At 47.2% G+C, this 10,313-nt stretch overlaps 1 long non-coding RNA gene across 1 annotated transcript in view; it reads right to left on the reverse strand.

The window, feature by feature from the left end:
• LOC121107457 overlaps positions 1–8,034 on the reverse strand; it is a 120,537-nt gene extending 112,503 nt beyond the window's left edge. The window contains exon 1 of the long non-coding RNA XR_005841652.2: positions 7,954–8,034. This is a non-coding gene — a long non-coding RNA (uncharacterized LOC121107457). The remainder of the gene's footprint in view (positions 1–7,953) is intronic.
• Between the last annotated feature and the right edge of the window lie 2,279 nt (positions 8,035–10,313).

Genomic DNA, 10,313 nt, shown 5'->3' on the forward strand with positions numbered 1-10,313 from the left:
CACTGTCATTTACAAACTACTTTTTTAAACTGGATTGTACACGAAGAGTTAAGTGCAGATGCACACGTATGCACTTAATACAGTAGGGGATGTCCTAAGAATGGTCTAGGTTACCCCTTGTAACTTATTCATAGGTTCTGTCACAGAAAGAATAGTTTAATGGTGCAAGAAATGTGTATATAAAAAGTAGTTTACATTCTGCTTTCCCAGTGATAGAGACATGGTCCATCAAGTAAGTAAATTAATTTAATGTATGTGGAGGAGGAGGACAAGAACGAAGGAGAATTCCCCTTGAGAAACTCAGCATCCAAGCAGGGGCCCTCTTTTCTAATCGACCGCTCTTTACAGCTCCTGAAAGTTTTCCAGTGGACAAAACCTCTGAATGACGGTGCTCAGAAGGCTCTGGGAAGGATGGAGCAGCACTTCTTTGCCTTCATTAGTCTGCATGGTCCAACAGCTTCCCTTCCTGCCTCACCCCAACATCATTAAACAGAGACTTCACCCCAGAAAGGAACACTGCATTCTTCCCTGTTACTTCACCATCAGAAAACAGGCCTTCTTCTTGTGGTCTTAACATCCAGAGATATCCATCTGTTTTGGATATGGTTCGCTTCCTTAAGCCATTTCTCACCATCATCTTGCAAGGTTCTTTTGGCTGCCAAGAAGCCTTTTCAATGGCAGCATCAAAAGTGGTGCTTGAGAAGCCCCAGACTAGAAAAGAACGTCTGTGGATTGCAATCCAAAGCAGGGATGACACAAAGAAGTGGGTGTGCATTTCCCGTTGCATTGAGCATCATCTCCCTGGACCCCCTCAGGGTGGCCAGCATCACCCATTCCTAGATCTGATGCCCAAAGTCTTTGCTGTTGGGTACGGTGATACCCGTCTGTTCAGAGCAGCAAAATGCCATTTCAGTTCACTTTTCACAAGAGTCATTACCAAAAACTTCAGAGACACTGAAGAGAACAGCTCTGTTGGCAGCTCTGTTAAGTAGCCTTCTTGGCCATCCCTGATATCTGAGGAACAAGATGTAATTCCTCAGAAGCACAGAAAGGGAGAACAGCAGCATCTTTTAAACCCCGAGCTGAGAGCACATTGCTTTTTTCCTTGGATCCATTCCCTCCCAATTTAGACTCCAGGACTTTGAGCAGGGAGTGCAAGAGGGGATGACAATCCATAGCTTTGCATAACAAAAAACAGCGTTTACTTAAGCAGTGGGAGAGCAATCTCTTCAGGAACCCAGATAATCCAAAAAGTAGTGTTAATAACTTATTGACTTCCCTTCAGTTCTTCCAGAGCTGGTTGATGGCTTCCGGTAATCACTTCGCCCCCATATTCACGGGGTCCAGCTGTGTCTCTTTGAAGAGCTCATTTATGGCAGCTGGCAATAATGCAATATTTTAGCAACGTCAGCTTTTGTGCAAGATATAAAAATCCTCCAATTTATTGCCCCTTGCTCCCAGCGCACACAAAGGGAAAGAAACCCATAAAAGTGTCTCTCATTCACATTCAGGTGAAAATGAGTCCTCTTTCCTGCCCTCCCCACATTTGTGTTGAGTTCCCTGCCAAGCACAAAGGAACCCCATGCCCTTTCTGCTCTGCTAGAGCCATTTAGCGCTGCTCACACTGCCAGGAAGCAAAGATGGAGTAGATGCAGTAGACAGGACCCAGCCTAAGAGCTGTGAAGTGTTCTTTCTGCTCCTGTTTCTGACACCAAGCTGCTCTTTGTCCAGGTCAAGTCAAATAACTGAATCTGTAATTCTGAGTGCAGCTGGTCAGATCAACTACGTGGCACAGCTGCAGCTGAGCTGACATGGAACCCAACTCTACAGCAGCTATCTCAAGCACAGCTTGGGGTTTGGAAGAACTGGCTGCAAGGCTGACCAGGGTGATATTCAGGGCAGTTAGCCAAGCTGCACTTTATGATAGCAGAACAACTGTTAGCACATGAGATTCAAGCAGCAACCACCTCTAATTGCACTGCAGATTGCAAGTTCTGTGGGACCTGAAGTCTGTCTTCTGACGCTGTGCTTCCCCAGCACCTGGCACGGCAACATGTTGATGCAGGGAGGGCTTCCAGGAAAGGATCTGGTCCTAATTAAAAAGATGAGCGAGCCAGACCTTCTGCTCTGCAGATTGATGGGTCCCACTACTAGGGAACTGGCTGTGCACACCAGCATTCCTTACTGTGACAACAGTATTGTAATTCCTTACAGTGACACCAGACAGACCTGCTTAGGGTACCCCCGAACCCATGCACCCACTGCAACAGTGGAAATGAGTTTTTCTAGCATGACTGGAACAGAACAGACTGAGCATTCCTTGGGCTAGTTACACTTGGAAAGCACCCATGCGACTTGAGAAAGCCAGCAAAGGCTTTTAAAGCACTGAAGTTCGAAGAGCACATATCCCCAAAGGGCAGCATAACATCTGCCCTGCAAGCACTTGGACACATCCATCATGCCTTACTGCCTCTGATGCTGCTCATTTAGAAAAACAGACTTGTACATCAGCGCTTCTGAGAAGCCTTGCCTAAATAATCACAACTGGCCCCATCTGCCAATAAAAGCTCTAATTTTTCCGGGAGTAGAAGAAAAAAATTCCTACTGCTATCACAGCAAGAGAAGGGGGGGGGGAGGGGGAAGGGGGAAGTAGGGACTTTCTGGAGCTGGGGAGAAGAAATAAGCTTTGAGTGCAAAGATAACACCATGGGGATTCCGAAGGGATCAGATCCTGCCAAAGGTTTGCATTTCACAGCTGATCTTTCTAAGGTTAGGGCAGCACATTTGCTAGGAGGCAGAATGATAACCTTGTCCTTCAGACTAGGATAACAGAGCCGAATATATTCTCATTCAAACAAGAGCAGAATTCATAGGATAAAGGGTAAATGGGTGTGGGTACGTGCACTGGAGGAGAAGCAGAATACAAAGATCCACAGAACAACACTACGAGGATCACAGAAGATATTCTGTGCTGCAGACTGTACTCAGGAGCTCAGCACTGTTTAACCTGCAGCGCTGAAGGGATACAAAAAGCTAAAATGGGGAAGCTCTAACAGGTAATGATACACCCTAACTGCACCGCAGGCTGAGGGAAGCAGTTTGATGTACAGTGTATGCAAGACAAGCTGGAGGAGGAAGAGCTCATCTACCTAAGGCCTCAAATCACTCCATCCTAGGGAGAACAGCAGGGGAGAAATCAATAACCTGAGCAAGCAACTGTAATAACAACTGACATTTATACAGCATCAGATACCTAGGTGTCCCCAAACACTTGACAGATATTACAAACGGAACTGATTTACAAGCAGGGGATCTGGCTCCTTACAGAACATCCATTCCCACACCAAAGAGAAGTACTCTGGTGGATTTTGTGGCAGCCTTTTCCCATGGCTCTGTGTCAGGGGCACACACCCAAACAGTCCGACCTTCCCAGTTTAACACAGAAGCCACCTCCATTCTGGACAAAGCCTCTCATATTCAGAGGGGGCATCCCAATGCAATGAGGGCAGACCTGTGAGCACACGGAGGGGAAAAGGCAGCTGCCAGGGGCACACAGCCTGCTTCATGTCTCACCTGCTCACGGGAAACTCTTCCACTAAAAAACCAGAAGGGAGAGCCCTGTGCCAGGAGCCGGACTTCACACTGTAGAAGATGCTCAATGTATGAGCCCAGTTCTGCAAGGCACTGCACCACTCCCTCCTCCCCCCTTCCCTAAGGGCACGGCTTTGGATTGGGACTTTCATTTAATACCAGACACTGAAACCTTATGCTTCCATCTCTCCTCCACATCACTGAGCTGCTCCAACAGCTTGGTTCTAATAACAATATAAACATATTAAACATATGAGATCTCATTTTAATTATTATTAATTAAAAAAAGCCCTTGAATTTTTTATGTGGCCTTCATCTTATGTTTTCTCCCCTCAGGGCATCCTACCCACACTGCACAAGCGTAGGAAGAAGCAAATGAAGCCGGAGCACTGAGCTTCCCATGCAGTGGGTATCAGCACAACCATCCCCTGTACGTGCAAGCAGCACAACTGCCTCCTGCAACACAGAGCCCACGGGAAAACAGAGCCGCATCTGCAGCTTCCCACAGCCTCTCCCTTCCCTGAAGGGATGCTTTGTGATGGCCCAAGGCAATGTCCCTTCCTGGGCCTTAAGACATCTCTGCAGTTGTGGTGTAGGTTAGCACAGCACCAACACCAGCTGCAGAATCAGCCCTTTCAGCAGTCAGCTGTCAACTTGTTTCTTCCTGCAATAGCAACTGCTCCTTCTATAGACTGCTGATTTTCAGATTAAATACAAAAAAATAGGTGGGATTTTTTTTTGCGCAGAGAATGAAAGAAAAGCAAAGCCTGGGAGACATCCAGACTTTTTAAAGGGCTTCCTGAATTCCCACTGCACATTTCTCACCCAGAACGTCAACGCTGATGATCATCTCTGCCACTCTGGGATGTGTGACAACTCCTCTGCTGTTCCGATGAGCCCCGGGAGAAGAGCGGAGGATGGATTTGCATGTAACTACTGTGGAGCTGTTTCAGCTCACCACAGCTTGCAAACAGCAAGAAGGAAGCTCAATGGGAGGTGGTTGGGACTGCTGTGACGGAAAGCATTCCCCCTTTCAGGCACCAGATAGGTTTGCAGGCCTTGGGTAGTTCCATACAAAGAAAATGGTTCTAAAATCGTCAGTAATGTTTCTTTCAGAATCAGTTTTAATCCCTTGAAGTCATCGCTCTGAGTTCCCAGCTGCAGCACGGCGCTCACAGTAACTCCCAGGACATTTGGAATGAGCTCCATTTCCAGAACTTTCCAATTACTCTTCCTTAGATGAGCTCCTTTGTAGGCATCTTTAAGAACCAGAGAAGCACAGGCTGAGGCCTTAGGAATCACTCAGAAGTTCAACCTGAGTTCCTCTCACAATCAGCACTGGCAGAGGTCAGCCTGCTCCTCCCAACGCGGTAAGATGTGCTCATGGCACACTGTGGCACTGATGTTGGAACTAGCATTGGAAACAGCAGCTCAGGTCCTCCAGAAGCAATCTTGCTGCAGCTGTTGGAGGCCAATTAAAACCCTATTGCAAAGAATGCCATCTACCAAGGGATCGCACCTATCCCCTACAAAGTCAGAAGGCTTTATGAGAGAACATTTCCCTGTTAAACCTGCTGCTGCTTTTCTGATTGCTTCTGTGTTCTTGCTGTACTTGAGCTACTCGAGTATAAACAAAACTGGATGATGTTTTCTGGTATCACAAGCAATCGTGGGAGGAAATTAAAACCTCACTGGTATTTGTTCAGTGCTGTAGAAGGGACTTTGTCTGGCCTAACAAGTCTAATTGGTTCCAGCGAGAAGACTTCCAGCTCTGTGCAGGGACAGCACAGTTGGTTTGAGCACCTGTTGAGACCTCGTTTCCCAACCCTGATTCCTCAGCTGCATGGACTGCCTGGCTCAGCAGGCTTTTCTCAGCTCTCCACAGCCACACAGAAGCCATCCCTAAACCTTGAAAGGGCACACAGATGTATCTCCCCAGATCCCAGCACCTAGAGCTGTGTAGGAGTGATAGCACGTGCTCTCCTCTTATTAAAAGCCACGAGCATAGGAGATGCTGTGAGGGGAAAGCAGTGCGGAAGGGCACAGGAAGCCTTCCCCAGACAGCCCTACCCCAAATGTTAACTCATAGTGAAGCTCAGCACTCCAGTGATGCAGTGGCAATGACAGCACGCACTCTCCATCCAATGCAGGCAGACTGGGCTGTGGCTCCATTTGCTCCATGGTCTATCAGGTTGCCACACGAGACCAAGGGACACCTGTTAGCACTCTCACTCCCCAGAGCCTTGGCAGTAAGCACCTGCCATCCCATGAGGATTTACACAACCATCCCCCAATCCCTGTTATGTTTGTTATGTCAAACCCTTCGTGCAAAGGTAAGTTGTAGCTATGGAGAGGCATCGCTGCAGGACTTGTGCTCCAACAGTCCTTTCTCCAAGGCGTGCTTCTATTCTGGCACACAGTAAGAAACCCTTTGCAGGCAGAAACATTAAAAGGATGACCCAATTCTGAATATGCCCAAGCAGGTCTTAAATTTAGATTAAATCCTGGACTCTCCCACTAACTTCAGGAACGTTCGTGCCAGTCCCATCTGCTTCTCCTATTAGTTTTACTACTGAGGTAGCTCCTCTGTAGTTCCTCGTCACTTACACTCAGTGAAAGGTTCACATTCAAGGCATTAGTTTTATTACCTCCATAAACACGTATTACTGTGTTACTCAGTTAAAAATGTCAAGTATTAAACCTAAAAGCCAAATTAAAATGTGCACGAGGCAATATTTTTGACACCTGTTACCTGCTCTCCTGTGCTTCATCTGTTTCTTCACCTCCATAAAAGCCTGCACACAGGATTACCAAGCAGAGCATGCGTCACAAGCCAAGCTTTCAGCCCCTTACCCCAAATGTTTGTTGTGCAAAGAACAGTTCAGTGTCAATCCACAAGGATAAAGCAGATCCCACGGCCTGATCCCTCAGCATACACAGTACTGGGCACGTAGCACAGGGATTTTGCCTCTCCCAGATCTTCTGGGTCAATGCCTTATCCTGACCCACAGCAGTAAACCAGAGTCCATTTGCTCAAGGCATAGCAAGGTCTGAATATGTGTATTAACCTTCTGGCATCTCCTTCACACAGCCTTCCAGCATCTTATTCAAAACTGATTTACCCCCATGCAATTGCCACTTCGTGTCCTGAGATAGGCCTTGCAACAGAAAAACAATCTAAATACAGCCCTGCTGTATTTAATTGTGCAGAGGTATAGAAGCACAAAGCAAATCATTCAAAAATATAATCTGATGCTATTATTATTCATATTGAGGCACAGACCCCAGGTGAGCTCAGGGTCCAAGTGTAACAGGCGTTGCACATATTTTAGTTCAATTAAGTACCATAATAGGGAGATGAGCCCAAGGCTACAAGCAGCCAAATTAGGAGCCTGCACAGGAAATACAAATAAAATATATCAGATTCATTCCAATAATGTTCACTGGAGCTTGGCTGGCAGGTCCTGCGAGCAGCCTTCGTTATTACTGTGGAAGGAGAGAATCTGTCCTCACCAGAGCTCCCCCCAACCAGATTACCTCCAGCTGGCAGTGTGTTCAACCACTTCAGCTGAACGGGAGGAACAAGTCCTGGAGATGCACCACCACCCTATGAGATGAGCCCCACTTCCCAGGGGTCAGCCAGCCCTCCTCACAGCCCTGTGCTCCCCAAGACATGCTCGGTGCCACCTATTTGCATGGCAAACCCAAAGCTTTTTGTCTGAAAGCTTACAGAACTGAGAACTGAATCCAGGCAACTGCTATTCAACCAGCAGCACGTGCATTTACCCAGCCTGCTCCCTCACTCTAGCATTTTGTATTTACTCTCAGCACACCTGTGCATGCAGATCCCTCCTAACACACTCACCCTCCCTCTGTGCCCCTTCTCAGAGCTCACAGCAGTCTCCTGACATGCTGGGAACAGAATGCAGCTGCAAACATGGCCTGTTATCTCAACAGCTGTGAACGCTTCCAGGCCTGCTACAGGGCAACAGGAGGAGAGAAACTTGCAGAATCCAGTTCACAGCTGTATCAGGCTTAAGCTGACTTGCACATACATCCATCATTCACATAAACTTTGGTTTGTTCAGTGCCAGAAAACAGCACCGCCTCTGCCTGAAACTGCCCACAGCCTCCAAAGCTCTGTGCCTGTAGGCCTTCAGATTACAGAGCTGTTCAGCTCTTTGCATTCCCTAAACCAACACGTGTGTGCCTATCCACGATACAGCCCCCACTCAGAAGCACTGCCACAAACCTTGCGTAGCAATTGGACAGATCAATACAATGGGAAAGACATTCCAACAAAGGTGCTATGACAGAAGGACCAGCACCAAAGAGACGCTATAAAGGAAGCAGATTGCTCACCTGTATCGGAAGATTCCAGATTTGCAGGGGAAAGCTTCACCAAGGAGGAGCCTGCAGAAAGAGATCCTTCCCCAGGGGCAGTCAGCCCTGAAATGAGGTCTAATGGAGCTGCAGCCCTTCACCTGTGCTCCCAGGGCTGATGGGTCCTTTCCCCAGGTGCTCAATCAGTGGTTCAGGCCATGACTCAACAGCTCCCACACACCTTATCTGCTTGTTTCTCTCTCTAGTCTGAGTGTGGCACTCATGTATGTTCCAGTTCTATTTGTGCATCTTCACGCAAAGCCGTGCAGGTAATTAATCTCATTAAGGAGTGGCTGTACTTATAGTCAAGTAATACACATAGTTCATACACCACTGACCTTCAGCTGATGCTCAGACCAACCCTCAAGATCTGGGCCAGCTGGAGCACATTTCTTATAGACGAGGAGTAGGACCCAAACCAGACCTTTGGATGCAGCTCTTATCTCTGCACGTGGGGAAAAAAAGGGTCCACAGAGCACACATTCAAGTGCCCCATTGTAATAGAAACATGGGCTGCATCAATTTTCTTTGTGATGCACCGCCTTCAGCACTCACCAGCACAGAAAGGTAAAAACACAAAGTTATTCTACAATATACTTGGCCTTGGGATTGAGCCATGCAGGATGGGAAGCAGTATCCAGAATCAAAACCTTTTTTGAGGGCCCAGGAGGGCCTCCCCTTTTTTTCCATGGCTTATTTCTGAGCCCAGGAATACCCAAAGCCACTCAGGGCACCAGCACAGAACAGCTGCTTATTTTACAGCCCTTGTGTGGATTGGCACCACTTACAAACACCATCAAAGAGAACAATTTGTTACACACCTGTAAGGTTCCCAAGGCAGCCTTGCTGGTTGAAACATTTCCCTTTGCCTTTCACAGAGCAGAAAACAAAATGAACTAACTCCTGCAGACACCTTCCCATTTACTGTCACCTCCTCTAGCAGTACACGAGGCACCCAGGGGATGCAATAGTTATGTGAAGTAAGAAATATTTCCTACCTTTGTTCCCTGGACTCAGGCAGTGCCACCACGTGCAGTATAAATGGGACTGCTGGCCCTTCTGGTATTGGCATCTCCATTGGGATGGCCACCAGTGCTAACAAGAGGTCCAAATGAACACAAAGGTCCTTGAAGCTGACTAGTGATTGCAAGGAATGCCAGTCATCCCAGGCTCCACTTTAACTCCCTCCCATACGTGCCTTTTGTTAGCTTGCTGTTTATCATTTGAAGTTATTGACATCATAAGTATTGAATCATGAAGCCAAAATTAAAAGAAAGGATTCCTGCTCTGCTCGCAGCTCCCTCCTTTCTTGTACACCTCTCTCCTGCTCTGGCTGTGTACCTCATTCAGCTTATGTGACACATGTAAGTCTAAGAGGGATGAAAGCTATGGCAACAGGAGTTTTAGCACTCTGCTTCAAGCTTTAGATTCACAAGCATACCACTAAGCATCACATTTCCTATTCACAAGGATGTTCATGCTCTCATTCATGTTAAACACAGGAGAGAAGACACACAGCTGCTGTAAAAAGGAATAAAAATGGATGGTAGCAGATCCCACACGGGGTCTTAGCATTTACCTTAAAGTGTTGAATAACAGGGCCCACATCTGGAAGTGGAGATATCAGTCTGGAGGCACAATCAAGGCACGTGATGGCTGATAACAGTGCTTGGGAATTAGCAGGGACTTGCTGATGTTGCACATTGGTTCCAGCTCACTGCTTCGAGGCTGATAACTCGATGTCACACACCTGGGTGGCACTCACTGAACTCCACTTTGGTCCAGTTGCTCTCATGAGCAGTCTCTACTGGCAGACAAGCACTGAACCACCATGTGGGTCACACCATTAGGCAAGAACACAGCCCTGCCAACCCCATAACTGGAGGTCTCAGTGGGAAGCATTTAATGGCAGACAGTTGTGGGCTGGGATTAAAGCAGGATTCTTCCTGCTTAGAAATGGATTTAAGAGATCGTATTTAAGGAGGATATTATCAAGGCTAATCAGACGATATATAAGTTTGCAATGGATAAAAGAATGAGGAGATTGAGGGACTTTGAGGGAGTGTAGTGAAGAGGCTGATCCCCACAGCTGCCCCCATCAGCCACAGCTCTGCTGAATGCCTCAGCTGGGCCAGCGTGGGTTCTGTAGGAGTTTCAGGTGTTTCTGTTTAGAAGAAGGCTATATTTAGCATAGCTGATGAACTGATGACTTAATTGACCAAGATGTCTTCAGCCCAGAAAGTATGAACTGTCTCCAGACATGGGAGTTAACTGAGAGTATACAAGGTAATGTCATTGTTTACTTAATTCTGTGTTGGGTGTACCTGGGGGCTCTTGCT

Source organism: Gallus gallus, chromosome 23 (assembly GCF_016699485.2).
Source record: "Gallus gallus isolate bGalGal1 chromosome 23, bGalGal1.mat.broiler.GRCg7b, whole genome shotgun sequence".
NCBI lineage: Eukaryota > Metazoa > Chordata > Aves > Galliformes > Phasianidae > Gallus > Gallus gallus.